The 8,932-nt window shown below is 43.0% G+C and overlaps 1 pseudogene across 1 annotated transcript; it reads left to right on the top strand.

Moving 5' to 3' along the window:
* Nucleotides 1-1,577: 1,577 nt before the first annotated feature.
* LOC311131641 (ornithine decarboxylase antizyme 1-like) lies at nt 1,578-8,014 on the top strand (annotated as a pseudogene). The gene is made up of 5 exons (XR_014615340.1): nt 1,578-1,792; nt 6,278-6,423; nt 6,524-6,699; nt 7,195-7,280; nt 7,387-8,014. The product of XR_014615340.1 is annotated as an ornithine decarboxylase antizyme 1-like (transcript).
* The last annotated feature ends 918 nt before the right edge of the window (nt 8,015-8,932 follow it).

Below are 8,932 nucleotides of genomic sequence, written 5' to 3'. Positions count from 1 at the left end.
TGTAGAACTACACCCGCCGGCTTTGGTCTTTGTCATGGTAGCTAGCAACGTAGGTTACGCTGTTACTTCTCGCAGTTCCAGACAGGGCAGGTCACAGGGAAGATTGAAAACAACAACAAACAGAAGAGATCTAGACAGCCACAAACCTGGGACAATCCGCGGTCCCAGCCACAATGGCTAACCGTGTCGCGGGCTGCGTTCAAGCCCTCAAGAAAACCCTGCTAGCTTGATAGGCAGCTAGCTAAGAGCTAGGCTAGCTGCTACGCCAAATAACTTCTCAGACCCGGCCTTGGTCGGCAGGATCACTGAACAGAGAGTAGCAGTCCCAGCAACTGATGCCAACTGCATTGCGGGATCCAAATGTAAAAGTTAGCAAGCTAATAAGAAACTTTTCAATACACTTTCAAAACAACAAACTTTCCAAAACAACAAACCGAGCTCTCCCTGATTTTGCGTTCAACAGGAATTCGATTCACTCTATTTACATGTAGTCCAGGGTTTCCCAAACTCAGTCCTCAGGACCCCAAGGAGTGCATGTTTTGGTTTTTGCCCTAGCACTACACAGCATATTGAAATATTACACTAATCATCAAGGTTTGATCATTTTTATCAGCTGTGTTGTGTTAGAGCAAAAACCAAAACGTGCACTCCTTGGGGTCCTGAGGACCGAGTTTGGGAAATGCTGATGTAGTCTATTTAAGTTGACCAGTTCTACACATGCTTCCTCAATGCCTTATATCATGTACACGCATGTGCTGGTGTCTCTTGCTGCCATTGCGTTGCTGCTCTAACTAGGTGTTACTCACTATGCTTGCTGTTTTCTGATATCCCACCACCCCAGCTTCCACCTGTCTGGGTTCTGTGTTTCTTCCTTCAGGGGATTTGGTATAGAATATCGTGCTCACTGCCTGTAGTTATTTTATCATCTTTATATGAGCTACCCTAAAAGAGCAGAGCCCTAACGCCAAAACAATGCATTGTAACATTTATAATAAATGGTTAAAGGTACACTTGGTGTTTCCTTTCTGAACCTTAGTTGTCAAAAAATGTGAATATGCTGATGGTAAATGGTGTCTCATAAAGTACGCATATTTTCCCCGTTCTTTTCTCCTTCTTGCCATTAAAGCTAGTTAAGGAGGGAAATAATGAGGATGCTTTATGTACGAGCCGGTCCACGGGGACACAGGTGTATTACTGGGAATGCACATCAAGCCTAGACAATAGTGCAGATCTAGCGCCCATGCACTATCGGCTGCCTAGGCTACCTTTAACAGACAAATAAGAAATAGAGTTCCAAACCTCTCTGCCAATAACAGCTAGTTTTCAGTTTTCCCCTCCCCACTCAGTCCACTCCCAGATAGTCCTAGCAAAATTAATGCTTGAGAAATTGCTCTTTGCTAAGAAGCTAGTTTTGTTTATTTTTGACCATTTTAATTGAAAACAATCACAGTAAGGTACTTAATTGTTACCAAGAAATGATTTGAAATTGAGATAAAAACGGCTGCATTGGACCTTTAATTCATCAAACGTCATGGATTTGGGACACTCCCTCTCCTTTGGGACTGCTGTCTCGAGCAGCCCTCCGCTTGTGCTCTGGCAGCCTGAGCCTACTTAAAATCATTTGGTGAGGAAAGAAGCAAGAGGGATCTGCTGGCTTGGACGTTGGCCTTATGGTTAAATCCAAACGCAAGACGATATTAAATAGCCACTGTTTTGTAAGAGAAAAAGAGAAAACCATTTCTACAATGCCAGTTATCGAACTGCTGCCCAGTAATAACACAGAAAGTGAAAGGTGAGTTAATTTATAGCTAGCTAACCCCAGAAGGGCTATGCTAATTAGTTAGCCACAGAGGCCTACGCAGCTAACGTTAGCATAGCTTGCTAACTTGTTTACTATTTTTACAGGGGTTATTAGCTATGTATCTAACAAGTCCGTGGAACAATATTGTGCTAAACTGACTTTCGTTATTTTTCTCAAAGTTGACTAAGTATATTTAGTTTTAATCGAAGTCTGTATAATTTTGGTTATTACAGTTGGCTGCGGTTTATATCGCATTCTGCGGATGTTTTTGGCTAAGGTAACTAACTAGCTAGCCTGTTTACACTAGCTCGCCAATTTACTAGCTAATGCTAGCTAGCCAGATCTCTGCCTAGTTAACTAGCTTTGTCAAAGTACTGTTTACTTGCTTCATGTGTGACAGATTAAGAAACCAATTAACTACTGCAATATGTTTCTCAATAATGATGGAATAAATGGACTGACACATTTTATTTCGTCGAATGTTCTAGGAGACGTTAGTTATTAACTACTTAGTCAGCTGTTTACATTTCAAATGAGGGAGGTGTTAAAAAATGGAATTATTAATTAATTTACCTGGGGAAAAAAGCAGAGAACCATTCACACAGACAAGATACATGTATTTTGGTCACAGGGTCTGAAAATACCAGTGGTGTATAGTACTTTTTTGGGTTATCTTGTACCTTACTTGACTGATTATATTTTTGACCACTTACTAAACTACATTTCTCTGACACCCCAAAGTACTAGTTACATTTTGAAAGCAGGACAGGAAAATTGTCCAATTCACCCACTTATCAAGAGGTCATCCCTATTGCCTCTGATCTGGCGGACTCACTAATGACAGATTTTTGTCTGTATATGAAAAGGATACTAGGTACTAGCCATTGCAGCAAATATTTTACTTTCAACACTTAAACACTTGTTAGCTGCTCACCTGCAGGTATCGAGATCATATCTGTTCACTCAATGTGATTTATTAACCAATATTTGTTTTGCCAATTAAAAGCCTTGATGGCTTGACTGACTGTTATCCTAGTTTAAGAAGAACATGAGTGACAGCTAGTGTGCCTAAAAACCAAACTACAGGATATGTACAGTCTCTAAAAGTAGGTAATTTAGTTAAAAACAACCTAGCTAGAGGGACAGAAGTGTACATGTTGAGGCTTACTTATATTTTGACATAACCTTATCATAATTCCCATCCCTTCTCCTCTGTGGGAATTACACTGCTCAAAAAAATAAAGGGAACACTTAAACAACACAATGTAACTCCAAGTCAATCACACTTCTGTGAAATCAAACTGTCCACTTAGGAAGCAACACTGATTGACAATAAATGTCACATGCTGTTGTGCAAATGGAATAGACAACAGGTGGAACTTATAGGCAATTAGCAAGACACCCCCAATAAAGAAGTGGTTCTTCAGGTGGTGACTACAGACCACTTCTCAGTTCCTATGCTTCCTGGTTGATGTTTTGGTCACGTTTGAATGCTGGTGGTGCTTTCACTCTAGTGGTAGCATGAGACAGAGTCTACAACCCACACAAGTGGCTCAGGTAGTGCAGCTCATCCAGGATGGCACATCAATGCGAGCTGTGGCAAGAAGGTTTGCTGTGTCTGTCAGCGTAGTGTCCAGAGCATGGAGGCGCTACCAGGAGACAGGCCAGTACATTAGGAGACGTGGAGGAGGCCGTAGGAGGGCAACAACCCAGCAGCATGACCGCTACCTCCACCTTTGTGCAAGGAGGAGCAGGAGGAGCACTGCCAGAGCCCTGCAAAATGACCTCCAGCAGGCCACAAATGTGCATGTGTCTGCTCAAACGGTCAGAAACAGACTCCATGAGGGTGGTATGAGGGCCCGACGTCCACAGGTGGGGGTTGTGCTTACAGCCCAACACCGTGCAGGACGTTTGGCATTTGCCAGAGAACACCAAGATTGGCAAATTCGCCACTGGCGCCCTGTGTTCTTCACAGATGAAAGCAGGTTCACACTGAGCACGTGACAGACGTGACAGAGTCTGGAGACGCCGTGGAGAACGTTCTGCTGCCTGCAACATCCTCCAGCATGACCGGTTTGGTGGTGGGTCAGTCATGGTGTGGGGTGGCATTTCTTTGGGGGGGCCACACAGCCCTCCATGTGCTCGCCAGAGGTAGCCTGACTGCCATTAGGTACCGAGATGAGATCCTCAGACCCCTTGTGAGACCATATGCTGGTGCGGTTGGCCCTGGGTTCCTCCTAATGCAAGACAATTCTAGACCTCATGTGGCTGGAGTGTGTCAGCAGTTCCTGCAAGAGGAAGGCATTGATGCTATGGACTGGCTCGCCCATTCCCCAGACCTGAATCCAATTGAGCACATCTGGGACATCATGTCTCGCTCGGATCCACCAACGCCACGTTGCACCACAGACTGTCCAGGAGTTGGCGGATGCTTTAGTCCAGGTCTGGGAGGAGATCCCTAAGGAGACCATCCGCCACCTCATCAGGAGCATGCCCAGGCGTTGTAGGGAGGTCATACAGGCACGTGGAGGCCACACACACTACTGAGCATCATTTTGACTTGTTTTAAGGACATTACATCAAAGTTGGATCAGCCTGTAGTGTGGTTTTCCACTTTAATTTTGAGGGTGACTCCAAATCCAGACCTCCATGGGTTGATACATTTGATTTCCATTGATAATTTTTGTGTGATTGTGTTGTCAGCACATTCAACTATGTAAAGAAAAAAGTATTTAATAAGATTATTTCATTCAGATCTAGGATGTGTTGTTTAAGTGTTCCCTTTATTTTTTTGAGCAGTGTAAAATGAAGTGTAGACCAATAAAGCCTAGACGACACTAAAAAACTTCCCCTAACACAAGTAGACTCACCATGGAGTCTCTTTCATTGATTATTCTCAATGGTTGCAAATCATCTTGAATACAACTATTCTTGTGTAGTAAGGTTATAGTATTCTATCAGAAGGGACACAGACGCAGCACTATTTGCACATTTTTTATTGGTCAAGTCTGTGCCCAATGCTGTGTTATTTATGGTCTGTTATGTTGGTGGGGCATTGAGGAGCAGTCTGTTTACTAGAGGAAGAGGCCCCACCATTTAAGTGCTTTGAGGAGAGGTTAGGTGTCCATAAATGCCTCAAAATGATTCCCCTTTGGCCTAATATCTAGTGTATTGTTCTGCGAGACAGTATTTTTCCACATCAGATTCATTCAACTGTTAAAGGCTGTTACGCAAGTGGTGGAGACTCATCTCCCACCTGACTAAGCCAGCTGTCACAAGTTAAGCCTCTTCATGAATATTGCCTACTGTGTAGCAGAGTGTATGGGGATTTTAAGGAGTATTGTGAATGGCGTAGAATAGCAGTGCCGTTGAATCTGCAGGAACAACATGCAGGTGGAATGCAAACGGACAGGGATTTGACATAAGGATGCTAGTTGGATATTATTTGCAATCTGATCATGCAGTTTCCAAAGGAACCTTATTCACTAGAACCACTTATTAGGGATTCCAGTCAATATGCCGCACAAATTATAAGTGATGAGGCTAGGAGGTATATCACTGTTACTCTGAGGTTGAGCTCCAAGGTTGACACAATGCTTCTTACTTTGCTTTCACATGTCTGCTCCACATATAAAGCTGGAGTGGTGTTTGCGTAAGAGAGCGTCCGTGAGCAGTAACGTCACCCCTAATGGGGGTTATTCACTTTTTGAGCTTTGAGAATAGGCATACTCTGCTCTGCTAGCGCAACCCCCACACAAAAGCTTATTCTGAATCTAAACTAGAACACACACTCACGTTGTGGCTTAAGCAAAATGGCTGATCGGTAGAGTGGGTAATCCGGCACGTCTCAGTGATGTAAGAGGTTGGCGTTTTTGTCCTTAGTGCAGACTTGTATTAGGCCAAAAACGAGACACTATTTTTACCACCCTAATTTTTTGCCTGGTAGCTGAAAATGTTCTCAGTATTTTTCCATTGACATTGTTGCCAAATTTTTGCCCACAAGCAGCAGTCATCTCTCCCCCATAGGCTACTCCTACTGTGACAGTTCTCTCTGACTAATCAGTGTGACGTCAACTGTGAATCAATCACAAAGGGAGCAATCAACCTGTGTGAAAGCAGTCATTTTGTTTGTCATCACTCATTGGGACATCCTGTTACCCAATGCGCTTTGTTGCCAACAAAGGAAATAAAATGTCTCCTGCCTGTTACTTATTTTGCCTCGAGCAAAGTGTTCCATTCAGACGTGTAAAGATTTAGTCAGCGGAATAGTTTGAACTTCAACCCTTTGTTATTTGAATATATACCCTAACCAGGACAATGTTTTACCATATTAGTAATGTGAGTTACATGGACTGGAATGACGATACATTAACATCCAAAGGGACATTTTCCCTGGTCTCCAGTTAGGCCAGCTCATAGTCAGTGAATCCTTGAGTAATAATGGCTCCGTACTTCTGTGTCCTCCAGCACCTCCAGTCCGAGGCGGTGTTCCCACTGTTGCAGTAACCCGTGTCCGGGGCCTCTGTGGTGTTCCTGATGCCCCTCACCCACCCCTAAAGATCCCAGGTGGGCGAGGGGATGACCAGCGGGATCGCAATCTTTCAGCTAAGCTATTCTACTCTGTGAGTCCACTCTCTTATCTTTGTCCTTCACATCCTCTGGTGTTAAGCTACCTGTATCAAACCTCTTTTCAAACCTGCTAATTTATCCGTTCTCCTGCAGGATGCTCGGTTGCTGGTTCTTGAGGAGCCGCCCCCTGCCAATGGCAGAGTACGTTTCCTGCTCTTTGAGCCCCGTCGCTCAGAGGGCAAGCACTGTGTCTGGAGGGGGGCACTGAAAGGGGGGAACATCTACATCGAGATCCCCCCTGGAGTTCTGCCCGAGGGCAGCAAAGACAGGTCAGTGATCCAATGCAAGTACAACCTCTCGTTGTCCTTTAGTTCCACTTTAGACTGTTTTAAAGGCGCAATATGCAGAAATCACTCCACCATTGCCTGGTTGCTAAAATTCGAAATGTTTGTCAAATTTCAGGTGACAACTAGTGTGGAGATTCATTGTACCATCTAAACCGCTGTGAAATATATTTTCAATAACCAAAAATATAGTATATCCAGCTGTTTGAAGCTGGAGTACAAAACCAAAAGTAAGAAGATGCAAAGAAATGAAAATTTGGGATGGGGAAGCATAGAAATAGCACACATAGAATGGATCTATCGCTTATCAGACTTTCTTACAATGATAATGACAGATCTATAACTCACATTTCTATGTGAATTTGGTCAGGTCGCGCACAAAGATACATATTGCGCTTTCTACTAGTTTGACATTGTTGTTTCTATTGCTTGCTGACTGCAGTGCACTACCTTCATAACTCATTGACTTCATCTCTCCAGTTTTGCTCTCCTGCTGGAGTTTGCGGAAGAGAAGCTGCAGGTTGACCATGTCTTCATCTGCTTCCACAAGAACCGAGACGACAGAGGTAAGTCCCTATGTGTGTGTCTGCGTCTGCTTCCAGTCAACCCCTCTGTTAATGCTTTGTTATGAGGCAGTTCTCTCACTGTCCTTTTCTCTCTTTCTCTCTCCAGCATCTCTGCTGCGTACCTTCAGCTTCCTGGGCTTTGAGATTGTGAGACCAGGTCATCCACTCGTCCCTACCCGCCCCGATGCTTTCTTCATGGCTTACAGCATCGAACGAGGCTCCTTCGACGATGAATAATGGATCACACACATGCCACAAACACACATGTTAGCATTTACCTACCCTTCCCCATCCACTTAATCACTTAGGGAAAATAAATATCAAAACTCAATAAGGTTGAGGTTTCCTGTGAAATAGTTTGTTTATTTCCTTTGATGTGATGTATTACAACAACATTTTAACTAGTGTGTAATGTTAAACCAAGAATGTACCCTTATAAAATCTGGGAAATGTTTCCTCACCGCTGTATTAATTTCCATGTTTAGTGCTGATTTCCCCTTTCCCCATTCACCACAATGATCATCACTAGGATGTAATATTTATGGTGAAAATGTCCATGCTGCATATTCATGTAATTAGTTATGTTTCTTGACTATTTCAAGTTGATTTTCATGTTTTATATTGACTTTCTTTTAATGTGTGCATGAACTTTGATTTCTAGTTTTGATTCACTTAACTGAAATCTGCATGTTGTAACAAGTGCGCAAATAAAAGTGCTCACCTTAACAAGTGGATTTTGCCTTATGGTTTTGCGTGTCGGGATTGGGGAAAGGGCCTTGAAATATGTGTAAAGATTTATAAGAAGTTGCATTTTTGTGGGAACGCAGACCAGCGGGATATACCAGAGTTGTAGAAGCATCTGTTTAAAATTGATCAGCCGATGTTGAATTATACCTAATGTACTGTAAGTTGATATTTTATAATCATTACTGTGATCTAATGTGGCTCTTTGCATCCATGAAAGGTTAATGATAGAGCATAGTGCGTATACATTTGATCAATATCCTTGTTGGAAAGCGATGCTGTGGAAAAACATTTAATCAAAAAAAGCAAACCTTTTATGAATTCCAGATGTTCTAGATCAGGGGTGTCAAACGTGCGGGCCGGATCAGGCCCGTAAACGGGTTTAATCCGGCCCGTGAGATGATTTTGAAAAAAAATTAATAATAATAATAATTTTGTAAAGTATAAAAATGCGCTGCAATTTTTCAATAAAATAAACTGCTGTTCCAATTGCGTCCACTGGATGGCGCAATAGCAATTGTGTTAAGCAAGCAAACTGTTTATACCGGGGCAGAGCAAGTAGGTCAAGCACGTGCAGCCAATGAGCTACTTTGTTTTGCCCGCGATATTTATTACGGCTTCTACTTTTAACATTATGTGCTTTGGCACCCTCATTGCCCCAATATGTCTCTGTCAAAAAAGAGAAAAGTGGACGCAGAGTGCAGTGTTCCAAGAAAAATGGTCATCCTATTTATTCACGGAATTGAATGGGAAAGCTGTATGTTTGGTGTGTTCAGAGCATGTTGCAGTGCTGAAAGAATATAACCTTCGTCGCCACTATGTGAGTCTTCATGCCGACAAATATGACAACTTTCAAGGACAGCGGAGATGAGAGAAGGTGAATGAACTGTTGGCGGGTCTGAAGAAAC

This window comes from Coregonus lavaretus (assembly GCF_964263955.1).
Source record: "Coregonus lavaretus genome assembly, chromosome: 6".
Lineage (NCBI taxonomy): Eukaryota > Metazoa > Chordata > Actinopteri > Salmoniformes > Salmonidae > Coregonus > Coregonus lavaretus.
This window is presented reverse-complemented; position numbering and strand designations above follow the sequence as displayed.